Source organism: Cryptomeria japonica, chromosome 2, assembly GCF_030272615.1.
Source record: "Cryptomeria japonica chromosome 2, Sugi_1.0, whole genome shotgun sequence".
NCBI lineage: Eukaryota > Viridiplantae > Streptophyta > Pinopsida > Cupressales > Cupressaceae > Cryptomeria > Cryptomeria japonica.
In genome coordinates, this window is record NC_081406.1 from 199,940,813 (window position 1) to 199,951,237 (window position 10,425).

Sequence of the window (10,425 nt, forward strand, 5' to 3'; positions counted from 1 at the left end):
AGTCATGGGGCGACTTAGCAGAGGCATTCATTCAGCATTTCTCTTACAACATTGAAACAGATGTCTCAGTTACTACCTTGTGCAATACGAAACAAAAGGAAGGAGAATCTTTCGCAACATTTTTACAAAGATGGAGAAACTTAGCTAGCAGATGCTCTTGCGAAATCCTGCAAAAACAAATGGTGGAAATGTTCACACAAAATGTTAACAAGGCTATTGGCTATGATCTCAGAAAAGCTTGTTTGTCTACATTCAAGGATGTCATTGAAAAGGGCCTAGCAATAGAAAGAGTCTTAATTGAACAAGGAGTTATCAAACTATTCAAAGAAAACAAAGAGGACTTCAAACGAAAGGACAAACCAAAATTTTGGAACAAGAACAAGAATACAGTTAATGATGGTGTTGTTGATGCCAACACAGTGAGACCAAAGTTCGTCTTTTCTGGATCAAATTCTACCAACAATCAAGTGAACAATCAAACAACTTCAAAACCATGAAGGAAGTACACTCCATTGGGAGAACCACTTGAATCAGTATTCAAAAAGCTTGTAGCAAACAAAGTGATCACAGTCCCAGATTTTCCTCCATATGAACCAAAGGTAAAACCGAATTGGTGGAATGATGATGAGTTTTGTGAGTTTCATAAGAGCAAGGGTCACAAGACAAGTAATTGCCATCGATTGAAAAACATTGTGCAAGATCTCATTGACAGAGGAGATATTGAGATTGAGGGACATTCATCTAATCAAGAGCATGAGGTGTTTAAGGAACCATTCCCAAAACATGACAAGGGAAAAGGCAAAGTCACAGATGATCAAGCCAATTATACTAGAGCACCTTACAATTATGATTCTACTATCAATCACATCTCAATGGACAATCATATCTCTACCATTACTATCAAAAATAAAAATCCTGAGAATCCTCCTCAGCGACCTAAAATTGTCCTAAAGGGTGTGGGATCTTCATCCGAAGCTACCTCTGAATGTCATGTTACAACCCGTCGAGGTAAGATCACATTGCCAGGATGCTCCACTAAGAATACCAATTCTTCATCCACCAAGCCTGAGTACGACCTTGTAGAACAACTCGGGAAGACACCTGCACTCATCTCTATTCTTGAGCTCTTACGTATATCTCCTACACATAAAGCTATCCTTGATAAAACCTTGAGAGATACTGCTGTCCCTACTGATCTGAACGTGGACCAGTTTCAAGCCATGGTGGGATACCTATCCGTTCCACACTCCCTCACATTCACAGAAGCCAATGATGCCTCCATAAGTCAGCCTCATAATGCACCTTTACACGTTGAAGCCTTCATACATAAACACCGAATAAAGCGAGTCCTGATAGATGGAGGAGCAGGTCTTAACATTTGTACATTGAGTACCATCAGACAATTGGGATATTCTGACAAAGCTATGAATTCTACAAACCAAATCACCATTAAGGCCTATGATGATGAAGAGCGTTCGTCCAAGGGCACGGTCACCTTACCATTAAGAATAGGGCCAGTCACAAAGGATGTGGTTTTTCAAGTCCTTGACCTTAATCTCACATACAACATACTCTTGGGACGTCCATGGATTCATGAGATGAGTGCAGTACCATCTACATATCATCGATGTATCAAGTTTCCACACAATGGAGTTGAAGTGACTATCAAAGCTGACCCAAATCCATTTATATATTGCAACAATCTGCAACCTAAATCAGAAATAACAATCCTAGTCAATCGAGAAGCAATTCCATCATCAGCTTACATGAATCTAGAATCATTAAAAGTTTCTACATCAAAACAAGCAGAGCACAAAGAAAACTTCAAGTTTAAAGACATGGGATGTGGTGAGTATATCTTTCATGTTGATCAACTCCCATAGTCTCCTAAGACATTCAATCGACAAGAACAATCTACAAACAATTTGCAATGCCAAGGAATTGGGTGTGAACCACCTAGTGTTGTGGCTACTAAGTTTGAATGCAAATCTCCTCTAGTGGTGCAAGCAACTCTTGATATCAATAGTCCTAAGAGTGGTTCCAGCGAAGAATCTATTGAGCATATTGCCAGCCCTCTTGATAACTCACATAGCCTTACCATATCATCCACTCATTCCATTTCCACTCCACTTCCAGACTTGGATCAACAAGAATTACAAAAGCCCTTACTCATTGGGGATCAAAAATCAAGCTTTGAAAAGAAAAATCTAAAAGTCAAAAATAAAGAAAATTCCTTCAGTCCAAATCAAAATCAAAAGCTATTGGACTCTGCAAAAATCAAGGTCAAGGATAAAAATCTTATGAAGCAAAAAGAGAAAGAGTTGATCTCCCCTAATATCAAAATAACTGGGGGCAAAAGTTCTAAAATTTCAAGTCAAAAAGCATACTTGTTGATCCTAAGTCTCCATCATGCTATCCTACTTTCACTTCTTTTCGCAATCATAAGCCTTCATAACTCATCCACTTGTTCCACACATCCTTTTCCTTCTGGTGATACATCATGGACCTTTAATGGAGCTTCCTCGAAGGACTTTGTTATCAGGGATGCCCAAACTTCTTCAGGTGACACGCATACGAGCCTGTGTAGTCCACACACTAGTAATTCTATCTCAGTTCCTTTATCAAGGAAGATAGTCACTCAAGCTACACATAATTCAGTCAAGGAACATTGCAGCTACAATCACAAAGTCAAGCCTCGCGCATTTGAGGTAGGTGACTTGGTTCTCAGAGAAAACCCCAAGAATCAGCAAGACAGAGATAAGAAGGGCAAATTTGAACCCAACTGGCTTGGTCCTTACATCATCACAGCAGCATATGGATCTGGGGCATATCAGCTCTCAACTACAGAAGGTGAACCCTTAGAAGATCCTATCAACAGCATGCACCTTCGCAGGTTCTACACATAAGCTCTTCGGAACATCCTAATTCAAAAATACAAAAAAAAATCAAATTTTTTTTCAAAAATACAAAAAAAATTATAAAACAAAAAAATCGTTACTTGGTGAAAACCTGGCAAACAGGCGCCTTGTGACAACAAAAAAATTGAAAAGTAAAGAAAAATAATTTTGTCCAACGGTGAAAACCACTTCGGTGGCGCCCTGGGCAAGTACCATGGTGAAAACTGGGTCACCAGCGCCATGCGTAGAGACATTGCTCCTCTCTCCTTCAGGATTCTCTTTCATCCTTTCACTTTGCACACACTCACAACCTATTCACTCACAATAAACTTACCCATTCCCATCATGGCTTGTTATTGATCTACCTAAGATTGGTTAGCCATCCATAACCCTCCCTTTTCACCCTCTTTTCATCCATAATAAATCGGATCCTATCTGTGACTACGGCCAATTCCTAAGTCTAGTAATGGGTGTGGAACTAAGAACGTCACGTGTTCAAGGAGTACAGTTTCTTCCATCTTCCTTCAGTCTGTCTGCGCACAATCCGCAATAAAGCAGCATTTGCATTGCCAGTCCGCAATAAAGTTTCATCTTCTCCGCAATAAAGTATCAGTTTCATGGATTCAGTCAGTTTCAGATAAGACACAGCAGCAACAATGAGCTTCAACAAAATCAAATCTTTCAACAGACTCGGACAACATTATGGTTCAGTGCTATCTATCCTTTTTGTGAAAGTGAACATTGTGACCACAATCAAAATTCGACTTATACAAGTGACAAGAGACACTAAACTTGAGGACTACAGTGGATGTTGGTGTCGAGTCTTGGTTTTCTTTTTATTTTATCTTTTTGGTGACATGTCTTTTAGCTTTTCCAGGATGTCTTTGACTAGAGATTCTATCTCCAGGATGTCTTTGACTAGAAAGGCGAGGATGGGGTATCGTCACCTATTTGCATTTGCTGTCTGTGGATTGTCTCTTAGTAATGTTATGACTTGTCCAAGGATATGAGGACACTGTGAGTCTAGTATGAACTGGGGCATTCCTTGTTTGTGACTGTCTTATCTCCATGCAAATAGGTACAATGACTTTTTGGGCCGAACAAATGCCTCGATTGTCATAACCTATTTTGCCATAATAAAGCTCAATGATGATAACGCACAAGAAGCTCTTTCATGTTCATATCTTCTGTCTTCCATCCCCCTTTCTTGATTGACTTCCATTGTCCTTCTCGAGTCCGCGTAGCCCGCTATCACATGACTGAGTATAATGACACACCAAAAACATTTGCATTTCATATAGTTACACCTACATCACCACATATAAACATTTCATACATACATATAGATATCACAATTGCATCACATCCTGCATACAACACATGTTAGCACATCTCACATTTTCATTATGTAAATAATCATTTGCATTATCATATTCATTTGCATTTATACATTCACATTTGCATCATGCATTACATATACAACATAAAAGAACAAAAATATATTGCATTACATCATATAAGCATCCATATCATAAAACATGTATCACATAAGAACATTTCATCACATAAGGTACACATGCATATAGCTGCCACAAAAATGGATCATCTCTCATATATAATCAAAAGTGTCATTATACAATGATGTCAAAAAAATACATATGGCTACAAAATCACCCGCAGGTGTCTACAATACAAAACTGGTACAATACTGATACATAGGGAGCCCTCTAAGGCTATGATGAACTCCCTCCCTCGGAGCCGCCTGGCCTCGATGGAGTTTGAGCCCTAGAAGGACCCACCCCAATATCAACTCTCCTGGCCCCTGTGTCCCCTACGGCCACCCCTCGTGTCGTCCTATCCATACAGAGGAACCCACTGATAACTCCTGCCAACACTGTTGGTAGTGCTAATCCTATCCATGTCATGGTATCCCATGCCACATGTCCCACCCTCATCCCTAGTCCTGGATCCTAGAACACTCGTCTCAGTGCATCCCTATCTCCGTCTCGATCATAGGGCACTAACTCCCCATCGATCGGTATCCGTAGAACCTATATACATCCTCCAAGGTGACTATCATCTCACCCATCGGCAAATGCACACTACAATTCTCTGAGTGCCATCTCTCAGCCAGTGCAGTCAACAATCCCATGTTCACCTGAAACTCAGGCACATACAGAATGTATCTCAATCCCATAGCCTCAATTGTGGCTCAGTCTTCAAGTGTCAACTCAGGTTGCAACCTCTGAGTCGATGGGAATCTCTCCCATGACCCCAGCATCGGCAAGCACTCCTACAGTCAAGCAAATCAAATCATGTCAGTCATAGTGGCATTCACTGTTTATCACAAAATGCTACTCGCTATCTAAATGCACATAGCTATTTATCATAGTGACACTCACTGTTCATCACAAAGTGTTGCTATCTATCCTAGTAGTACTCCCTGTTCATCACAAAGTACTACGTATGTGACACTCACTGTTCATCACAAAGTGTTACTCACATTTGCACTCCCTGTTCATCACAAAGTGCTGCTCATATTTTAGTACTCCCTGTTCATCACAAAGTACTCTATCTTGGTACTCACTGTTCATCACAAAGTGCCTTGATCTATCTTAGTCTTCCCTAGAGGACCTTCTTGAGTGTATCCTCTCAACAGCTTATCCAATCGACAGCATATGTTCATCACAGAACTGTCGATTTGACCTGGAAGACACAAATTCGCATTTTTGGACACAAACACATTTTCTTGACATAAATGCGCATTTATTACATTACCTAGTATGAATTAATGACAATAATAAATGCATCAAAGTACGAGGAGGTTTTGTGGTACTCACTGGCTCTCCTGCCTCCGTTGGCCTCTAGAATTAGCGAACACGGTCAAATCTGTGAACAAAAGCCATCGCTGCTGACTGTTGCTGCTTTATTTTCGCTTTGCACTATGCTCTTGTGACGGTGTAGATGACAATGAGGATGTATTTTCCCCCGTTGTCTATCTTATAGATTGCCCTAGCTCTCATTTCCCGAGTCAGTCTTCCTTATCCCGTGACTTTGTCCCTTTATCTGATTAGTCCATTCTATCCCGTCTTTCTTATCGAGAGATTGTCTGCAATCTTTTCAGACATTTTCATCCAATCTCTCGAGGGGGCATATAATTCCCATCTTGGGGCAACTCTGTATCAGTTCATCTTATTTTCTTTGAAACAACGCGACAAGCCGCATAGTCTCAAAGAGGGGCAAAATGTAGACACTCAAAATTGTCATGTCTAATTAAATAAATATTTTATTTATTTAATTATCTAAGCCTAATTCTTCTATTAATTAAATAGATTTTTATTTATTTAATTAATTCATTTATCCTCTTCTAGCCTTATTTCTCATTTAAATAAATGCATTTATTTATTTAAATTATCCCTTTCCTACATTAAATAAATATTTTATTTATTTAATTATCCTACTTCTTCTATTAATTAAATAAATCTTTATTTATTTAATTAATTCATTATCTTTTTCTACACATGACACATGTCATTCATCTCTTAATTCATACACTACCTACCTCTTTCATTATTTTACTATTTCTTTTACCTACCCTCTAATCCTAGCCGACCTCTCTTTTTACACCTCTCAATCTTAACCCTCCATTTCTTATTGTGTCTTCTATTTAAGGAGATGCTTTCTTCATTGTCAAACCCTAATGACATACCCTAATGACATATCCTAATGACACATGCTAATGACTGATTTTGGAGTACTTGGCTACACTACAATTCCACTTGCAACCACATTCCGTTCTTTGTTGAGCTCTTGTGCATACAAAAATCTGAGAGCAAGTATATCAAGCAAGATCAATGGAGATAGGAAGAATGGAGATCAAAACCCTATTGGACATGTGATGGTATAATCTTTGTGATTTTGAGTTATTTGCATTGTCTTAGGTAATCTTCATATGTTATGGTGGATCTTTGTTGTTGTTAGGCTAGGGTTTGGTGGTTGAATTCATTTAGCCTTTCAATTTTGTTATTATTGTTATCCATTTTCACCATACACAACAACAATAATGTTGTTGCTAAGGAAGTCTTCTTTAAACACCTTCCTTAACAACAACAACATATCCACCTTGTCTCCTCCAATGTCCAGAAGAGACACCAAGAACCGAGACGTAACGTCCATGTTAACACGGTATCTATTTTTATTTCACAAAAACTCTTTGCCCAACACCATCCTCATAGCCTCATTAGTGAACATCCCAACCTCCTTACAAACTAATTAGAGGGTTGGGTCTCTAACGAAGCACAAATATGTCCTCTGGTCCTCCGTAAACATGCTTCTCAAGTGGATAGGAGTTTCCATCTTGAGAAATCAGAATACCAAATTATGTACAACTTGAGACTATAGACCTAAACCAGAGGTAGAATTTAACTACCACAAGCTCCATTGACTTATCTACCAAAGGCTAATTAAAGATGAAAGAAGCAGAGCTCGTCTATATATAGTTGAAGCTCTTGATTCTAATAATTTATTCACTAACCGTATTAATTCCTTTAAATTTCTTTAAATCTTTTGTATATCTCTCCAAATCTTTCCCATAATTGCACTAGTGTGCCAAATTGGAAAAAACTCTAAACCAGTACCAAATACAATATTGGAAGTCGTGTTGAAGTCGTGGGGACAGAGTAGATTGTAGTTGGTGACAAGACATATATTAAATGACCAACATTATCAACCATGACATTTGATACATGTCTATTGAATCCAATTCCATTCCGGGAACTTTTTGGAGAACTACATTCTCTTCCAAAATTTGGGCCGAAATAAAACTTCAGTGATTGATCTACAATCATTGAACAGTTTAAAACCATTGATGGATTTTAGGTACGTGTGATGTATCAATGAGGTCATGCTTATCAATACATCATGCAAAGTTCAAAGTCAATGTGATAAGATGTGACATGCCTTGTCTACTACTGGCAATGAATTCATGAAATCGCTAATTAAATTTATATTTTTCCATAAATAATGAAATATTAGCCAAACAAATCAAATAGTTTTCAAATGGTGGATAAAAATCGCCAATACACTTAAATAATTTTTCCTTTAGAGTAAAAATTTTCGCCCATACACTTATATATTTGTTCCTTTAAACAAAAAACATTTGCCTCCTACAATATATATTTTCCCCATAGGACAAGGTATTATTTGCCAGAATTTTATGGAATTTTCGTACCATAGAAAAAAATTGCCAATACAAATTAATTTTTTTTCCTACTTTGAAAAAACAATCGCCATCAATATGAAAATTTTCCCCCCAAAATAATGTCTGATTCGCCAGAGTTTTACACTTTTGCCTAGGGGGTGCTTTCTTAAATTTATCCCTGGTCTCTATTGAACCAACTTTCTTCCACTAGATTATTTGTCTTTTAACTTTGATAACTTGTACATAATGCTATAAATTTTCTCAAATTTTAAATGAAATGTAGACACCATGATGCGAACCATAAAAATGTGAAATGCCACACATTAAGGGCTCCCATTGTAACAAATGGGCATAAAACTTTTAGGAGCTTAGACAATCCCTCCTAAAAAGAACCAATTCTCTAGTATTAATTTTTTTGAAACCATACTTGACCAAAAAGACTAATCATCATAAACACTAAGGGTTCAATGTGGGATAGCTTAATGTTTGTGAATGGCAAGGTTTAGTTAACTTTTATTATGGACCGAACAATTTATGTTGCAATATTCTGTCGTTGCTAAAACAATTTCAGCTTGGTATGAAAAATGAAAAAAAAAGAAACATAATTCAAGTGGGAAAAACTTAGTGACAATCAAAAATATTGGGCATACACGCAATGTAAGAACAAGGACTAGAAAGAATAAGAATGTGTACTAATCATTCCTAATGACATAGTCATGATGAATAGAAATATTCTCCACTACCATTTTCCACTCTTGAGCTTCCTTGAGGTGTACATGGTAGTGCAATTCTCTCAAAAGCATTTCTAAGATTAGAGGTAGAAGAAGCAGAAGTGGGTGTCATGGAACTCAAAACAATTTAAAATTTGTAGATAGAAAGGAAACAAACTTAAGTGGGTTTTTGATTGGGGAAAAGGGAAGGAGAAGGATTTCCTGACCAAAAATGTGGGGACAAGGTGTTTATATCATGTGGCTTGATAGGTTTAAAAGGTTTATTCCATTTTAGTAGATATATCAATCTTGTATAGAAAGCTTGATACTAGAGGGGGGTTGTCATGCATGGAACTACAATTCCATGATATTTTATAGAAAGGATACAATTAGTGTGATTGAGTTATTTCCATGTGAATAATCTTTTGAGGGCACCCAATGACCACTTTTTGTGATAGGGTAGTTGTCTAGCAATAAGAGAATAATTTTATTATTAAATGATTACTTAGGTAGCTAGGTTTTGTTAATGTTAGCATGATATCAGCAATGCAACCTCTATATGTTCTTAAACATTAGTTTTCATTCCCTAAAGAAGATATATTTAATTTACTTGAAATCACTCAAGCATATGGTATGAAAATTGACAAACAAGATATCATTAAAAAGTTTGTTCTTATAAAATTTTGATGGCATGTTTACTTTTCTTCAATTTTTCTTTTTTAAGTGTATATTGTCCCTTGATTAATTCAAATCTTTACCCTTAATTCTCAATTTCATAATTTTTTTTTTCACCTTCAATGTATCTAATTCTTATGACATTTAATGGTTATTTCAAGGCTCCTTATAGTTATCCATGTTAGGATAACCGGTGAACAACTGAGAGGGGGGGTGAATCAGTTATTAAAATATTATAACTTTTAATCCACAATACTACCTTAAACAAATCAAGTACCGGTAAACAACACAACATAACAATTAACCAGATAATCAATGGAAAGCAACCATACCACATAACCCCATGATTTGTACATGGAAAACCCCAAAAGGGAAAAACCATGGTGGGAAGCCTGCCCACAGTCAGATGATACTTCTGCAGAAAGTATGTGTTACAATGAGGGGTCTACACTTGCAGGAAGGCACACTGCCTAGAGCTTACTTCTCATTACAAAAGAGTCTCACTAACTACAAAGAGGCTACAACCATCTCAATATAAATGGACAACAATCCAATAGAGTGAATTTCTTGAAATAGCATCTACCATGCCTGATTACAGTCTTGGTTAAGCTTAGTGTCTAAGGACTAAATCCTCTTTTGAATCCAACTCAATCACCAATGATCAACCGACTCCTCTACATGAATGATATTACAATATTCACACATTGCATTCCTTGACAATGACTTTTCCAATAACCATGATACGGTACAAAGAGTTTCTACCTCTTATTTATACAAACTCTAAGGCCTAAACCAATTAGGTCGGCCACCTAAAGATATTACAATAAGATCATTACAGGATTCCATATTACAATGATATGTCATGTCGGCTTAAGACCAAAACAATAATAACAAATCCATAAATCATCTCGAGGCATCCCGATAACATGTAGAGTACACGTTA